We start from the raw sequence: 19,262 nt of genomic DNA on the forward strand, positions 1-19,262 counted from the left end.
AATTCATTTTTTTGTAGTTCCTATAGTTACTCCGAAAATATAATACATTGTGAGGAAACCAAGCAATTTAAGTAGATTTGGTTTTTTTTGTTTTTGAAATACGTTTTAAATCGTTTGTAGTTTTTCATACGAAAAAAATTTTTTTTTTTGGTCCACAGGTTTCGGAGATATCGCTAACGCATCTCAAAAAACCAAGAACACAGCAATTTGGAAGCACTAAAAGTACTTTTCCTATAACTACAAACGATGAAATTGACTATAGTGAAATTCATTTTTTTGTAGTTTTTATAGTTACTCCGAAAATATAATACATTGTGCGGAAACCAAGCAATTTAAGCAAATTTGGGTTTTTTCTTTTTGAAATACGTTTTAAATCGTTTGTAGCTTTTCATACGAAAAAAAATTTTTTTTTTTGGTCCACAGGTTTCGGAGATATCGCTAACGCATCTCAAAAAAACCAAGAACGCAGCAACTTGGAAGCACTAAAAGTACTTTTCCTATAACTACAAACGATGAAATTGATTGTAGTGAAATTCATTTTTTTGTAGTTTTTATAGTTACTCCGAAAATATAATACATTGTGCGGAAACCAAGCAATTTAAGCAAATTTGGGTTTTTCTTTCTGAAATACGTTTTAAATCGTTTGTAGTTTTTCATAGGAAAAATAATTTTTTTTTGGTCCACAGGTTTCGGAGATATCGCTAACGCATCTCAAAAAAACCAAGAACGCAGCAATTTGGAAGCACTAAAAGTACTTTTCCTATAACTACAAACGATGAAATTGATTGTAGTGAAATTAATTTTTTTTTTTTTAGTTTTTATAGTTACTCCGAAAATATAATACATTGTGCGGAAACCAAGCAATTTAAGCAAATTTGGGTTTTTTCTTTTTGAAATACGTTTTAAATCGTTTGTAGTTTTTCATAGGAAAAAAAATTTTTTTTTTTGTCCACAGGTTTCGGAAGCACTAAAAGTACTTTTCCTATAACAACAAACGATGAGATTGACTATAGTGAACTTCATTTTTTTGTAGTTTTTATAGTTACTCCGAAAATATAATACATTTTGCGGAAACCAAGCAATTTAAGTAAATTTGTTTTTTTTCTTTTTGAAATACGTTTGAAATCGTTTGTAGTTTTTCATACGAAAAACAATTTTTTTTTTGGTCCACAGGTTTCGGAGATATCGCTAACGCATCTCAAAAAAACCAAGAACGCAGCAATTTGGAAGCACTAAAAGTACTTTTCCTATAACTACAAACGATGAGATTGATTGTAGTGAAATTCATTTTTTTGTAGTTTTTATAGTTACTCCGAAAATATAATACATTGTGCGGAAACCAAGCAATTTAAGCAAATTTGGGTTTTTTCTTTCTGAAATACGTTTTAAATCGTTTGTAGTTTTTCATAGGAAAAAAGTTTTTTTTTTGGTCCACAGGTTTCGGAGATATCGCTAACGCATCTCAAAAAAACCAAGAACGCAGCAATTTGGAAGCACTAAAAGTACTTTTCCTATAACTACAAACGATTTAATTGATTATAGTGAAATTAATTTTTTTGTAGTTTTTATAGTTACTCCGAAAATATAATAAATTGTGCGGAAACGAAGCAATTTAAGCAAATTTGGGTTTTTCTTTTTGAAATGCGTTTTAAATCGTTTGTAGTTTTTCATAGGGAAAAACATTTTTTTTTTGGTCCACAGGTTTCGGAGATATCGCTAACGCATCTCAAAATACCAAGAACGCAGCAATTTGGAAGCACCAAAAGTACTTTTCCTATAACTACAAACGATGAAATTGATTGTAGTGAAATTCATTTCTTTTGTTTTGTAGTTCTTATAGTTACTCCGAAAATATAATACATTGGGCGGAAACCAAGCAATTTAAATAAATTTGGTTTTTTTCTTTTTGAAATACGTTTTAAATCGTTTGTAGTTTTTCATACGAAAAAAAATTTTTTTTTTTGGTCCACAGGTTTCGGAGATATCGCTAACGCATCTCAAAAAAACCAAGAACGCAGCAATTTGGAAGCACTAAAAGTACTTTTCCTATAACTACAAACGATGAAATTGATTGTAGTGAAATTCATTTTTTTGTAGTTTTTATAGTTACTCCGAAAATATAATACATTGTGCGGAAACCAAGCAATTTAAGCAAATTTGGGTTTTTTCTTTCTGAAATACGTTTTAAATCGTTTGTAGTTTTTCATAGGAAAAATTTTTTTTTTTTTGGTCCACAGGTATCGGAGATATCGCTAACGCATCTCAAAAAAACCAAGAACGCAGCAATTTGGAAGCACTAAAAGTACTTTTCCTATAACTACAAACGATTTAATTGATTATAGTGAAATTAATTTTTTTGTAGTTTTTATAGTTACTCCAAAAATAAAATACATTGTGCGGAAACCAAGCAATTTAAGCAAATTTGGGTTTTTTCTTTTTGAAATGCGTTTTAAATCGTTTGTAGTTTTTCATAGGGAAAAACATTTTTTTTTTGGTCCACAGGTTTCGGAGATATCGCTAACGCATCTCAAAAAAATCCAGAACGCAGCAATTTGGAAGCACTAAAAGTACATTTCCTATAACTACAAACGATGAAATTGATTGTACTGAAATTCATTTTTTTGTAGTTCCTATAGTTACTCCGAAAATATAATACATTGTGAGGAAACCAAGCAATTTAAGTAGATTTGGTTTTTTTTGTTTTTGAAATACGTTTTAAATCGTTTGTAGTTTTTCATACGAAAAAATTTTTTTTTTTGGTCCACAGGTTTCGGAGATATCGCTAACGCATCTCAAAAAACCAAGAACACAGCAATTTGGAAGCACTAAAAGTACTTTTCCTATAACTACAAACGATGAAATTGACTATAGTGAAATTCATTTTTTTGTAGTTTTTATAGTTACTCCGAAAATATAATACATTGTGCGGAAACCAAGCAATTTAAGCAAATTTGGGTTTTTTCTTTTTGAAATACGTTTTAAATCGTTTGTAGCTTTTCATACGAAAAAAATTTTTTTTTTTGGTCCACAGGTTTCGGAGATATCGCTAACGCATCTCAAAAAAACCAAGAACGCAGCAACTTGGAAGCACTAAAAGTACTTTTCCTATAACTACAAACGATGAAATTGATTGTAGTGAAATTCATTTTTTTGTAGTTTTTATAGTTACTCCGAAAATATAATACATTGTGCGGAAACCAAGCAATTTAAGCAAATTTGGGTTTTTCTTTCTGAAATACGTTTTAAATCGTTTGTAGTTTTTCATAGGAAAAATAATTTTTTTTTTGGTCCACAGGTTTCGGAGATATCGCTAACGCATCTCAAAAAAACCAAGAACGCAGCAATTTGGAAGCACTAAAAGTACTTTTCCTATAACTACAAACGATGAAATTGATTGTAGTGAAATTAATTTTTTTTTTTTTAGTTTTTATAGTTACTCCGAAAATATAATACGTTGTGCGGAAACCAAGCAATTTAAGCAAATTTGGGTTTTTTCTTTTTGAAATACGTTTTAAATCGTTTGTAGTTTTTCATACGAAAAAAAAATTTTTTTTTTGTCCACAGGTTTCGGAAGCACTAAAAGTACTTTTCCTATAACAACAAACGATGAGATTGACTATAGTGAACTTCATTTTTTTGTAGTTTTTATAGTTACTCCGAAAATATAATACATTGTGCGGAAACCAAGCAATTTAAGTAAATTTGTTTTTTTTCTTTTTGAAATACGTTTGAAATCGTTTGTAGTTTTTCATACGAAAAACAATTTTTTTTTTGGTCCACAGGTTTCGGAGATATCGCTAACGCATCTCAAAAAAACCAAGAACGCAGCAATTTGGAAGCACTAAAAGTACTTTTCCTATAACTACAAACGATGAAATTGATTGTAGTGAAATTAATTTTTTTTTTTTAGTTTTTATAGTTACTCCGAAAATATAATACATTGTGCGGAAACCAAGCAATTTAAGCAAATTTGGGTTTTTTCTTTTTGAAATACGTTTTAAATCGTTTGTAGCTTTTCATACGAAAAAAAATTTTTTTTTTTGGTCCACAGGTTTCGGAGATATCGCTAACGCATCTCAAAAAAACCAAGAACGCAGCAACTTGGAAGCACTAAAAGTACTTTTCCTATAACTACAAACGATGAAATTGATTGTAGTGAAATTAATTTTTTTTTTTTTAGTTTTTATAGTTACTCCGAAAATATAATACATTGTGCGGAAACCAAGCAATTTAAGCAAATTTGGGTTTTTTCTTTTTGAAATACGTTTTAAATCGTTTGTAGCTTTTCATACGAAAAAAAATTTTTTTTTTTGGTCCACAGGTTTCGGAGATATCGCTAACGCATCTCAAAAAAACCAAGAACGCAGCAACTTGGAAGCACTAAAAGTACTTTTCCTATAACTACAAACGATGAAATTGATTGTAGTGAAATTCATTTTTTTGTAGTTTTTATAGTTACTCCGAAAATATAATACATTGTGCGGAAACCAAGCAATTTAAGCAAATTTGGGTTTTTCTTTCTGAAATACGTTTTAAATCGTTTGTAGTTTTTCATAGGAAAAATAATTTTTTTTTGGTCCACAGGTTTCGGAGATATCGCTAACGCATCTCAAAAAAACCAAGAACGCAGCAATTTGGAAGCACTAAAAGTACTTTTCCTATAACTACAAACGATGAAATTGATTGTAGTGAAATTAATTTTTTTTTTTTTAGTTTTTATAGTTACTCCGAAAATATAATACATTGTGCGGAAACCAAGCAATTTAAGCAAATTTGGGTTTTTTCTTTTTGAAATACGTTTTAAATCGTTTGTAGTTTTTCATAGGAAAAAAAATTTTTTTTTTTGTCCACAGGTTTCGGAAGCACTAAAAGTACTTTTCCTATAACAACAAACGATGAGATTGACTATAGTGAACTTCATTTTTTTGTAGTTTTTATAGTTACTCCGAAAATATAATACATTTTGCGGAAACCAAGCAATTTAAGTAAATTTGTTTTTTTTCTTTTTGAAATACGTTTGAAATCGTTTGTAGTTTTTCATACGAAAAACAATTTTTTTTTTGGTCCACAGGTTTCGGAGATATCGCTAACGCATCTCAAAAAAACCAAGAACGCAGCAATTTGGAAGCACTAAAAGTACTTTTCCTATAACTACAAACGATGAGATTGATTGTAGTGAAATTCATTTTTTTGTAGTTTTTATAGTTACTCCGAAAATATAATACATTGTGCGGAAACCAAGCAATTTAAGCAAATTTGGGTTTTTTCTTTCTGAAATACGTTTTAAATCGTTTGTAGTTTTTCATAGGAAAAAAGTTTTTTTTTTGGTCCACAGGTTTCGGAGATATCGCTAACGCATCTCAAAAAAACCAAGAACGCAGCAATTTGGAAGCACTAAAAGTACTTTTCCTATAACTACAAACGATTTAATTGATTATAGTGAAATTAATTTTTTTGTAGTTTTTATAGTTACTCCGAAAATATAATAAATTGTGCGGAAACGAAGCAATTTAAGCAAATTTGGGTTTTTCTTTTTGAAATGCGTTTTAAATCGTTTGTAGTTTTTCATAGGGAAAAACATTTTTTTTTTGGTCCACAGGTTTCGGAGATATCGCTAACGCATCTCAAAATACCAAGAACGCAGCAATTTGGAAGCACCAAAAGTACTTTTCCTATAACTACAAACGATGAAATTGATTGTAGTGAAATTCATTTCTTTTGTTTTGTAGTTCTTATAGTTACTCCGAAAATATAATACATTGGGCGGAAACCAAGCAATTTAAATAAATTTGGTTTTTTTCTTTTTGAAATACGTTTTAAATCGTTTGTAGTTTTTCATACGAAAAAAAATTTTTTTTTTTGGTCCACAGGTTTCGGAGATATCGCTAACGCATCTCAAAAAAACCAAGAACGCAGCAATTTGGAAGCACTAAAAGTACTTTTCCTATAACTACAAACGATGAAATTGATTGTAGTGAAATTCATTTTTTTGTAGTTTTTATAGTTACTCCGAAAATATAATACATTGTGCGGAAACCAAGCAATTTAAGCAAATTTGGGTTTTTTCTTTCTGAAATACGTTTTAAATCGTTTGTAGTTTTTCATAGGAAAAATTTTTTTTTTTTTGGTCCACAGGTATCGGAGATATCGCTAACGCATCTCAAAAAAACCAAGAACGCAGCAATTTGGAAGCACTAAAAGTACTTTTCCTATAACTACAAACGATTTAATTGATTATAGTGAAATTAATTTTTTTGTAGTTTTTATAGTTACTCCAAAAATAAAATACATTGTGCGGAAACCAAGCAATTTAAGCAAATTTGGGTTTTTTCTTTTTGAAATGCGTTTTAAATCGTTTGTAGTTTTTCATAGGGAAAAACATTTTTTTTTTGGTCCACAGGTTTCGGAGATATCGCTAACGCATCTCAAAAAAATCCAGAACGCAGCAATTTGGAAGCACTAAAAGTACATTTCCTATAACTACAAACGATGAAATTGATTGTACTGAAATTCATTTTTTTGTAGTTCCTATAGTTACTCCGAAAATATAATACATTGTGAGGAAACCAAGCAATTTAAGTAGATTTGGTTTTTTTTGTTTTTGAAATACGTTTTAAATCGTTTGTAGTTTTTCATACGAAAAAATTTTTTTTTTTGGTCCACAGGTTTCGGAGATATCGCTAACGCATCTCAAAAAACCAAGAACACAGCAATTTGGAAGCACTAAAAGTACTTTTCCTATAACTACAAACGATGAAATTGACTATAGTGAAATTCATTTTTTTGTAGTTTTTATAGTTACTCCGAAAATATAATACATTGTGCGGAAACCAAGCAATTTAAGCAAATTTGGGTTTTTTCTTTTTGAAATACGTTTTAAATCGTTTGTAGCTTTTCATACGAAAAAAAATTTTTTTTTTTGGTCCACAGGTTTCGGAGATATCGCTAACGCATCTCAAAAAAACCAAGAACGCAGCAACTTGGAAGCACTAAAAGTACTTTTCCTATAACTACAAACGATGAAATTGATTGTAGTGAAATTCATTTTTTTGTAGTTTTTATAGTTACTCCGAAAATATAATACATTGTGCGGAAACCAAGCAATTTAAGCAAATTTGGGTTTTTCTTTCTGAAATACGTTTTAAATCGTTTGTAGTTTTTCATAGGAAAAATAATTTTTTTTTTGGTCCACAGGTTTCGGAGATATCGCTAACGCATCTCAAAAAAACCAAGAACGCAGCAATTTGGAAGCACTAAAAGTACTTTTCCTATAACTACAAACGATGAAATTGATTGTAGTGAAATTAATTTTTTTTTTTTTAGTTTTTATAGTTACTCCGAAAATATAATACATTGTGCGGAAACCAAGCAATTTAAGCAAATTTGGGTTTTTTCTTTTTGAAATACGTTTTAAATCGTTTGTAGTTTTTCATACGAAAAAAAAATTTTTTTTTTGTCCACAGGTTTCGGAAGCACTAAAAGTACTTTTCCTATAACAACAAACGATGAGATTGACTATAGTGAACTTCATTTTTTTGTAGTTTTTATAGTTACTCCGAAAATATAATACATTGTGCGGAAACCAAGCAATTTAAGTAAATTTGTTTTTTTTCTTTTTGAAATACGTTTTAAATCGTTTGTAGTTTTTCATACGAAAAAAAATTTTTTTTTGGTCCACAGGTTTCGGAGATATCGCTAACGCATCTCAAAAAAACCAAGAACGCAGCAACTTGGAAGCACTAAAAGTACTTTTCCTATAACTACAAACGATGAAATTGATTGTAGTGAAATTCATTTTTTTGTAGTTTTTATAGTTACTCCGAAAATATAATACATTGTGCGGAAACCAAGCAATTTAAGCAAATTTGGGTTTTTCTTTCTGAAATACGTTTTAAATCGTTTGTAGTTTTTCATAGGAAAAATAATTTTTTTTTTGGTCCACAGGTTTCGGAGATATCGCTAACGCATCTCAAAAAAACCAAGAACGCAGCAATTTGGAAGCACTAAAAGTACTTTTCCTATAACTACAAACGATGAAATTGATTGTAGTGAAATAAATTTTTTTTTTTTAGTTTTTATAGTTACTCCGAAAATATAATACATTGTGCGGAAACCAAGCAATTTAAGCAAATTTGGGTTTTTTCTTTTTGAAATACGTTTTAAATCGTTTGTAGTTTTTCATACGAAAAAAAAATTTTTTTTTTGTCCACAGGTTTCGGAAGCACTAAAAGTACTTTTCCTATAACAACAAACGATGAGATTGACTATAGTGAACTTCATTTTTTTGTAGTTTTTATAGTTACTCCGAAAATATAATACATTGTGCGGAAACCAAGCAATTTAAGTAAATTTGTTTTTTTTTCTTTTTGAAATACGTTTTAAATCGTTTGTAGTTTTTCATACGAAAAAAAATTTTTTTTTGGTCCACAGGTTTCGGAGATATCGCTAACGCATTTCAAAAAAACCAAGAACGCAGCAACTTGGAAGCACTAAAAGTACTTTTCCTATAACTACAAACGATGAAATTGATTGTAGTGAAATTCATTTTTTTGTAGTTTTTATAGTTACTCCGAAAATATAATACATTGTGCGGAAACCAAGCAATTTAAGCAAATTTGGGTTTTTTCTTTTTGAAATACGTTTTAAATCGTTTGTAGTTTTTCATAGGAAAAAAATTTTTTTTACTCCGAAAATATAATACATTGTGCGGAAACCAAGCAATTTAAGCAAATTTGGGTTTTTTCTTTTTGAAATACGTTTTAAATCGTTTGTAGTTTTTCATACGAAAAAAAAAATTGTTTAAGTCCACAGGTTTCGGAGATATCGCTAACGCATCTCAAAATACCAAGAACGCAGCAATTTGGAAGCACCAAAAGTACTTTTCCTATAACTACAAACGATGAAATTGATTGTAGTGAAATTCATTTTTTTTGTAGTTCTTATAGTTACTCCGAAAATATAATACATTGGGCGGAAACCAAGCAATTTAAATAAATTTGGTTTTTTTCTTTTTGAAATACGTTTTAAATCGTTTGTAGTTTTTCATACGAAAAAAAATTTTTTTTTGGTCCACAGGTTTCGGAGATATCGCTAACGCATCTCAAAAAAACCAAGAACGCAGCAATTTGGAAGCACTAAAAGTACTTTTCCTATAACTACAAACGATGAAGTTGATTGTAGTGAAATTCATTTTTTTGTAGTTTTTATAGTTACTCCGAAAATATAATACATTGTGCGGAAACCAAGCAATTTAAGCAAATTTGGGTTTTTTCTTTCTGAAATACGTTTTAAATCGTTTGTAGTTTTTCATAGGAAAAATTTTTTTTTTTTTGGTCCACAGGTATCGGAGATATCGCTAACGCATCTCAAAAAAACCAAGAACGCAGCAATTTGGAAGCACTAAAAGTACTTTTCCTATAACTACAAACGATTTAATTGATTATAGTGAAATTAATTTTTTTGTAGTTTTTATAGTTACTCCGAAAATATAATACATTGTGCGGAAACCAAGCAATTTAAGCAAATTTGGGTTTTTCTTTCTGAAATACGTTTTAAATCGTTTGTAGTTTTTCATACGAAAAAAAATTTTTTTTTGGTCCACAGGTTTCGGAGATATCGCTAACGCATCTCAAAAAAACCAAGAACGCAGCAATTTGGAAGCACTAAAAGTACTTTTCCTATAACTACAAACGATGAAATTGATTGTAGTGAAATTCATTTTTTTGTAGTTTTTATAGTTACTCCGAAAATATAATACATTGTGCGGAAACCAAGCAATTTAAGCAAATTTGGGTTTTTTCTTTCTGAAATACGTTTTAAATCGTTTGTAGTTTTTCATAGGAAAAATTTTTTTTTTTTTGGTCCACAGGTTTCGGAGATATCGCTAACGCATTTCAAAAAAACCAAGAACGCAGCAACTTGGAAGCACTAAAAGTACTTTTCCTATAACTACAAACGATGAAATTGATTGTAGTGAAATTCATTTTTTTGTAGTTTTTATAGTTACTCCGAAAATATAATACATTGTGCGGAAACCAAGCAATTTAAGCAAATTTGGGTTTTTTCTTTTTGAAATACGTTTTAAATCGTTTGTAGTTTTTCATAGGAAAAAAATTTTTTTTACTCCGAAAATATAATACATTGTGCGGAAACCAAGCAATTTAAGCAAATTTGGGTTTTTTCTTTTTGAAATACGTTTTAAATCGTTTGTAGTTTTTCATACGAAAAAAAAAATTGTTTAAGTCCACAGGTTTCGGAGATATCGCTAACGCATCTCAAAATACCAAGAACGCAGCAATTTGGAAGCACCAAAAGTACTTTTCCTATAACTACAAACGATGAAATTGATTGTAGTGAAATTCATTTTTTTTGTAGTTCTTATAGTTACTCCGAAAATATAATACATTGGGCGGAAACCAAGCAATTTAAATAAATTTGGTTTTTTTCTTTTTGAAATACGTTTTAAATCGTTTGTAGTTTTTCATACGAAAAAAAATTTTTTTTTGGTCCACAGGTTTCGGAGATATCGCTAACGCATCTCAAAAAAACCAAGAACGCAGCAATTTGGAAGCACTAAAAGTACTTTTCCTATAACTACAAACGATGAAATTGATTGTAGTGAAATTCATTTTTTTGTAGTTTTTATAGTTACTCCGAAAATATAATACATTGTGCGGAAACCAAGCAATTTAAGCAAATTTGGGTTTTTTCTTTCTGAAATACGTTTTAAATCGTTTGTAGTTTTTCATAGGAAAAATTTTTTTTTTTTTTGGTCCACAGGTATCGGAGATATCGCTAACGCATCTCAAAAAAACCAAGAACGCAGCAATTTGGAAGCACTAAAAGTACTTTTCCTATAACTACAAACGATTTAATTGATTATAGTGAAATTAATTTTTTTGTAGTTTTTATAGTTACTCCAAAAATAAAATACATTGTGCGGAAACCAAGCAATTTAAGCAAATTTGGGTTTTTTCTTTTTGAAATGCGTTTTAAATCGTTTGTAGTTTTTCATAGGGAAAAACATTTTTTTTTTGGTCCACAGGTTTCGGAGATATCGCTAACGCATCTCAAAAAAATCCAGAACGCAGCAATTTGGAAGCACTAAAAGTACATTTCCTATAACTACAAACGATGAAATTGATTGTACTGAAATTCATTTTTTTGTAGTTCCTATAGTTACTCCGAAAATATAATACATTGTGAGGAAACCAAGCAATTTAAGTAGATTTGGTTTTTTTTGTTTTTGAAATACGTTTTAAATCGTTTGTAGTTTTTCATACGAAAAAAATTTTTTTTTTTGGTCCACAGGTTTCGGAGATATCGCTAACGCATCTCAAAAAACCAAGAACACAGCAATTTGGAAGCACTAAAAGTACTTTTCCTATAACTACAAACGATGAAATTGACTATAGTGAAATTCATTTTTTTGTAGTTTTTATAGTTACTCCGAAAATATAATACATTGTGCGGAAACCAAGCAATTTAAGCAAATTTGGGTTTTTTCTTTTTGAAATACGTTTTAAATCGTTTGTAGCTTTTCATACGAAAAAAAATTTTTTTTTTTGGTCCACAGGTTTCGGAGATATCGCTAACGCATCTCAAAAAAACCAAGAACGCAGCAACTTGGAAGCACTAAAAGTACTTTTCCTATAACTACAAACGATGAAATTGATTGTAGTGAAATTCATTTTTTTGTAGTTTTTATAGTTACTCCGAAAATATAATACATTGTGCGGAAACCAAGCAATTTAAGCAAATTTGGGTTTTTCTTTCTGAAATACGTTTTAAATCGTTTGTAGTTTTTCATAGGAAAAATAATTTTTTTTTTGGTCCACAGGTTTCGGAGATATCGCTAACGCATCTCAAAAAAACCAAGAACGCAGCAATTTGGAAGCACTAAAAGTACTTTTCCTATAACTACAAACGATGAAATTGATTGTAGTGAAATTAATTTTTTTTTTTTTAGTTTTTATAGTTACTCCGAAAATATAATACATTGTGCGGAAACCAAGCAATTTAAGCAAATTTGGGTTTTTTCTTTTTGAAATACGTTTTAAATCGTTTGTAGTTTTTCATACGAAAAAAAATTTTTTTTTTGTCCACAGGTTTCGGAAGCACTAAAAGTACTTTTCCTATAACAACAAACGCTGAGATTGACTATAGTGAACTTCATTTTTTTGTAGTTTTTATAGTTACTCCGAAAATATAATACATTGTGCGGAAACCAAGCAATTTAAGTAAATTTGTTTTTTTTCTTTTTGAAATACGTTTTAAATCGTTTGTAGTTTTTCATACGAAAAAAAATTTTTTTTTGGTCCACAGGTTTCGGAGATATCGCTAACGCATCTCAAAAAAACCAAGAACGCAGCAACTTGGAAGCACTAAAAGTACTTTTCCTATAACTACAAACGATGAAATTGATTGTAGTGAAATTCATTTTTTTGTAGTTTTTATAGTTACTCCGAAAATATAATACATTGTGCGGAAACCAAGCAATTTAAGCAAATTTGGGTTTTTCTTTCTGAAATACGTTTTAAATCGTTTGTAGTTTTTCATAGGAAAAATAATTTTTTTTTTGGTCCACAGGTTTCGGAGATATCGCTAACGCATCTCAAAAAAACCAAGAACGCAGCAATTTGGAAGCACTAAAAGTACTTTTCCTATAACTACAAACGATGAAATTGATTGTAGTGAAATTAATTTTTTTTTTTTTAGTTTTTATAGTTACTCCGAAAATATAATACATTGTGCGGAAACCAAGCAATTTAAGCAAATTTGGGTTTTTTCTTTTTGAAATACGTTTTAAATCGTTTGTAGTTTTTCATACGAAAAAAAAATTTTTTTTTTGTCCACAGGTTTCGGAAGCACTAAAAGTACTTTTCCTATAACAACAAACGATGAATTTGATTGTAGCGAAATTCATTTTTTTGTAGTTCTTATAGTTACTCCGAAAATATAATACATTGTGAGGAAACCAAGCAATTTAAGTAAATTTGGTTTTTTTTGTTTTTGAAATACGTTTTAAATCGTTTGTAGTTTTTCATACGAAAAAAAATTTTTTTTTGGTCCACAGGTTTCGGAGATATCGCTAACGCATCTCAAAAAAACCAAGAACGCAGCAATTTGGAAGCACTAAAAGTACTTTTCCTATAACTACAAACGATGAAATTGATTGTAGTGAAATTAATTTATTGTAGTTTTTATAGTTACTCCGAAAATATAATACATTGTGCGGAAACCAAGCAATTTAAGCAAATTTGGGTCTTTCTTTCTGAAATACGTTTTAAATCGTTTGTAGTTTTTCATAGGAAAACAATTTTTTTTTTGGTCCACAGGTTCCGGAGATATCGCTAACGCATCTCAAAAAAACCAAGAACGCAGCAATTTGGAAGCACTAAAAGTACTTTTCCTATAACTACAAACGATGAAATTGATTGTAGTGAAATTCATTTTTTATAGTTACTCCGAAAATATAATACATTGTGCGGAAACCAAGCAATTTAAGCAAATTTGGGTTTTTTCTTTTTGAAATACGTTTTAAATCGTTTGTAGTTTTTCATACGAAAAAAAAATTTTTTTAAGTCCACAGGTTTCGGAGATATCGCTAACGCATCTCAAAAAAACCAAGAACGCAGCAATTTGGAAGCACTAAAAGTACTTTTCCTATAACTACAAACGATGAAATTGATTGTAGTGAAATTCATTTTTTTGTAGTTCTTATAGTTACTCCGAAAATATAATACATTGGGCGGAAACCAAGCAATTTAAGTAAATTTGGTTTTTTTCTTTTTGAAATACGTTTTAAATCGTTTGTAGTTTTTCATACGAAACAAAAATTTGTTTTTGGTCCACAGGTTTCGGAGATATCGCTAACGCATCTCAAAAAAACCAAGAACGCAGCAATTTGGAAGCACTAAAAGTACTTTTCCTATAACTACAAACGATGAAATTGATTGTAGTGAAATTCATTTTTTTGTAGTTTTTATAGTTACTCCGAAAATATAATACATTGTGCGGAAACCAAGCAATTTAAGCAAATTTGGGCTTTTTCTTTCTGAAATACGTTTTAAATCGTTTGTAGTTTTTCATAGGAAAAAAGTTTACTTTTTTGGTCCACAGGTTTCGGAGATATCGCTAACGCATCTCAAAAAACCAAGAACGCAGCAATTTGGAAGCACTAAAAGTACTTTTCCTATAACTAAAAACGATGAAATTGATTATAGTGAAATTAATTTTTTTGTAGTTTTTATAGTTACTCCGAAAATATAATACATTGTGCGGAAACCTAGCAATTTAAGCAAATTTGGGTTTTTTCTTTTTGAAATGCGTTTTAAATCGTTTGTAGTTTTTAATAGGAAAAACAATTTTTTTTTTGGTTCACAGGTTTCGGAGATATCTCTAACGCATCTCAAAAAAACCAAGAACGCAGCAATTTGGAAGCACTAAAAGTACATTTCCTATAACTACAAACGATGAAATTGATTTTAGTGAAATTCATTTTTTGTAGTTCTTATAGTTACTCCGAAAATATAATACATTGTGCGGAAACCAAGCAATTTAAGTAAATTTGGTTTTTTTGTTTTTGAAATACGTTTTAAATCGTTTGTAGTTTTTCATACGAAAAAAAATTTTTTTTTGGTCCACAGGTTTCGGAGATATCGCTAACGCATTTCAAAAAAACCAAGAACGCAGCAATTTGGAAGCACTAAAAGTACATTTCCTATAACTACAAACGATGAAATTGATTGTAGTGAAATTCATTTTTTTGTAGTTCTTATAGTTACTCCGAAAATATAATACATTTTGCGGAAACCAAGCAATTTAAGCAAATTTGGGTTTTTTCTTTTTGAAATACGTTTTAAATCGTTTGTAGTTTTTCATACGAAAAAAAAAATTTTTAAGTCCACAGGTTTCGGAGATATCGCTAACGCATCTCAAAATACTAAGAACGCAGCAATTTGGAAGCACTAAAAGTACTTTTCCTATAACTACAAACGATGAAATTGATTGTAGTGAAATTCATTTTTTTGTAGTTCTTATAGTTACTCCGAAATATAATACATTGGGCGGAAACCAAGCAATTTAAGTAAATTTGGTTTTTTTCTTTTTGAAATACGTTTGAAATCGTTTGTAGTTTTTCATACGAAAAACAATTTTTTTTTTGGTCCACAGGTTTCGGAGATATCGCTAACGCATCTCAAAAAAACCAAGAACGCAGCAATTTGGAAGCACTAAAAGTACTTTTCCTATAACTACAAACGATGAGATTGATTGTAGTGAAATTCATTTTTTTGTAGTTTTTATAGTTACTCCGAAAATATAATACATTGTGCGGAAACCAAGCAATTTAAGCAAATTTGGGTTTTTTCTTTCTGAAATACGTTTTAAATCGTTTGTAGTTTTTCATAGGAAAAAAGTTTTTTTTTTGGTCCACAGGTTTCGGAGATATCGCTAACGCATCTCAAAAAAACCAAGAACGCAGCAATTTGGAAGCACTAAAAGTACTTTTCCTATAACTACAAACGATTTAATTGATTATAGTGAAATTAATTTTTTTGTAGTTTTTATAGTTACTCCGAAAATATAATAAATTGTGCGGAAACGAAGCAATTTAAGCAAATTTGGGTTTTTTCTTTTTGAAATGCGTTTTAAATCGTTTGTAGTTTTTCATAGGGAAAAACATTTTTTTTTGGTCCACAGGTTTCGGAGATATCGCTAACGTATCTCAAAAAAGCCCAGAACGCAGCAATTTGGAAGCACTAAAAGTACATTTCCTATAACTACAAACGATGAAATTGATTGTAGTGAAATTCATTTTTTTGTAGTTCCTATAGTTACTCCGAACATATAATACATTGTGAGGAAACCAAGCAATTTAAGTAAATTTGGTTTGAAAGCACTAAAAGTACATTTCCTATAACTAAAAACAATGAAATTGATTGTAGTGAAATTCATTTTTTTGTAGTTCTTATAGTTACTCCGAAATATAATACATTGGGCGGAAACCAAGCAATTTAAGTAAATTTGGTTTTTTTCTTTTTGAAATACGTTTGAAATCGTTTGTAGTTTTTCATACGAAAAACAATTTTTTTTTTGGTCCACAGGTTTCGGAGATATCGCTAACGCATCTCAAAAAAACCAAGAACGCAGCAATTTGGAAGCACTAAAAGTACTTTTCCTATAACTACAAACGATGAAATTGACTATAGTGAAATTCATTTTTTTGTAGTTTTTATAGTTACTCCGAAAATATAATACATTGTGCGGAAACCAAGCAATTTAAGCAAATTTGGGTTTTTTCTTTTTGAAATACGTTTTAAATCGTTTGTAGCTTTTCATACGAAAAAAAATTTTTTTTTTGGTCCACAGGTTTCGGAGATATCGCTAACGCATCTCAAAAAAACCAAGAACGCAGCAATTTGGAAGCACTAAAAGTACTTTTCCTATAACAACAAACGATGAGATTGACTATAGTGAAATTCATTTTTTTGTAGTTTTTATAGTTACTCCGAAAATATAATACATTGTGCGGAAACCAAGCAATTTAAGTAAATTTGTTTTTTTTCTTTTTGAAATACGTTTTAAATCGTTTGTAGTTTTTCATACGAAAAAAATTTTTTTTTTGGTCCACAGGTTTCGGAGATATCGCTAACGCATCTCAAAATACCAAGAACGCAGCAATTTGGAAGCACTAAAAGTACTTTTCCTATAACTACAAACGATGAAATTGATTGTAGTGAAATTCATTTTTTTGTAGTTTTTATAGTTACTCCGAAAATATAATACATTGTGCGGAAACCAAGCAATTTAAGTAAATTTGTTTTTTTTCTTTTTGAAATACGTTTTAAATCGTTTGTAGTTTTTCATACGAAAAAAAATTTTTTTTTTTGGTCCACAGGTTTCGGAGATATCGCTAACGCATCTCAAAAAAACCAAGAACGCAGCAATTTGGAAGCACTAAAAGTACTTTTCCTATAACTACAAACGATGAAATTGATTCTAGTGAAATTCATTTTTTTGTAGTTTTTATAGTTACTCCGAAAATATAATACATTGTGCGGAAACCAAGCAATTTAAGCAAATTTGGGTTTTTTCTTTCTGAAATACGTTTTAAATCGTTTGTAGTTTTTCATAGGAAAAAAAGTTTTTTTTTTGGTCCACAGGTTTCGGAGATATCGCTAACGCATCTCAAAAAAACCAAGAACGCAGCAATTTGGAAGCACTAAAAGTACTTTTCCTATAACTACAAACGATTTAATTGATTATAGTGAAATTAATTTTTTTGTAGTTTTTATAGTTACTCCGAAAATATAATACATTGTGCGCAAACCAAGCAATTTAAGCAAATTTGGGGTTTTTCTTTTTGAAATGCGTTTTAAATCGTTTGTAGTTTTTCATAGGGAAAAACATTTTTTTTTTTGGTCCATAGGTTTCGGAGATATCGCTAACGCATCTAAAAAAAACCCAGAACGCAGCAATTTGGAAGCACTAAAAGTACATTTCCTATAACTACAAACGATGAAATTGATTGTAGTGAAATTCATTTTTTTGTAGTTCCTATAGTTACTCCGAAAATATAGTACATTGTGAGGAAACCAAGCAATTTAAGTAAATTTGGTTTTTTTTGTTTTTGAAATACGTTTTAAATCGTTTGTAGTTTTTCATACGAAAAAAAATTTTTTTTTTGGTCCACAGGTTTCGGAGATATCGCTAACGCATCTCAAAAAAACCAAGAACGCAGCAATTTGGAAGCACTAAAAGTACTTTTCCTATAACTACAAACGATGAAATTGATTGTAGTGAAATTCATTTTTTTGTAGTTTTTATAGTTACTCCGAAAATATAATACATTGTGCGGAAACCAAGCAATTTAAGCAAATTTGGGTTTTTCTTTCTGAAATACGTTTTAAATCGTTTGTAGTTTTTCATAGGAAAAAAATTTTTTTTTTTTGGTCCACAGGTTTCGGAGATATCGCTAACGCATCTCAAAAAAACCAAGAACGCAGCAATTTGGAAGCACTAAAAGTACTTTTCCTATAACTACAAACGATGAAATTGATTGTGGTGAAATTCATTTTTTTTTTTTAGTTTTTATAGTTACTCCGAAAATATAATACATTGTGCGGAAACCAATCAATTTAAGCAAATTTGGGTTTTTTATTTTTGAAATACGTTTTAAATCGTTTGTAGTTTTTCATACGAAAAAAAAATTTTTTTTTTGTCCACAGGTTTCGGAGATATCGCTAACGCATCTAAAAAAAAACCAAGAACGCAGCAATTTGGAAGCACTAAAAGTACTTTTCCTATAACTACAAACGATGAAATTGATTGTAGTGAAATTCATTTTTTTGTAGTTCTTATAGTTACTCCGAAAATATAATACATTGGGCGGAAACCAAGCAATTTAAGTAAATTTGGTTTTTTCTTTTTGAAATACGTTTTAAATCGTTTGTAGTTTTTCATAGGAAAAAAGTTTTTTTTTTGGTCCACAGGTTTCGGAGATATCGCTAACGCATCTCAAAAAAACCAAGAACGCAGCAATTTGGAAGCACTAAAAGTACTTTTCCTATAACTACAAACGATGAAATTGATTGTAGTGAAATTCATTTTTTTGTAGATTTTATAGTTACTCCGAAAATATAATACATTGTGCGGAAACCAAGCAATTTAAGCAAATTTGGGTTTTTTCTTTCTGAAATACGTTTTAAATCGTTTGTAGTTTTTCATAGGAAAAAAGTTTTTTTTTTGGTCCACAGGTTTCGGAGATATCGCTAACGCATCTCAAAAAAACCAAGAACGCAGCAATTTGGAAGCACTAAAAGTACTTTTCCTATAACTACAAACAATAAAATTGATTATAGTGAAATTAATTTTTTTGTAGTTTTTATAGTTACTCCGAAAATATAATACATTGTGCGGAAACCAAGCAATTTAAGCAAATTTGTGTTTTTTCTTTTTGAAATGCGTTTTAAATCGTTTGTAGTTTTTCATAGGAAAAAAAAATTTTTTTTTGGTCCACAGGTTTCGGAGATATCGCTAACGCATCTCAAAAAAACCAAGAACGCAGCAATTTGGAAGCACTAAAAGTACATTTCCTATAACTACAAACGATGAAATTGATTGTAGTGAAATTCATTTTTTTGTAGTTTTTATAGTTACTCCGAAAATATAATACATTGTGCGGAAACCAAGCAATTTAAGTAAATTTGGTTTTTTTGTTTTTGAAATACGTTTTAAATCGTTTGTAGTTTTTAATACGA

This window comes from Eurosta solidaginis, chromosome 1 (assembly GCF_040869045.1).
Source record: "Eurosta solidaginis isolate ZX-2024a chromosome 1, ASM4086904v1, whole genome shotgun sequence".
Classification (NCBI taxonomy): domain Eukaryota; kingdom Metazoa; phylum Arthropoda; class Insecta; order Diptera; family Tephritidae; genus Eurosta; species Eurosta solidaginis.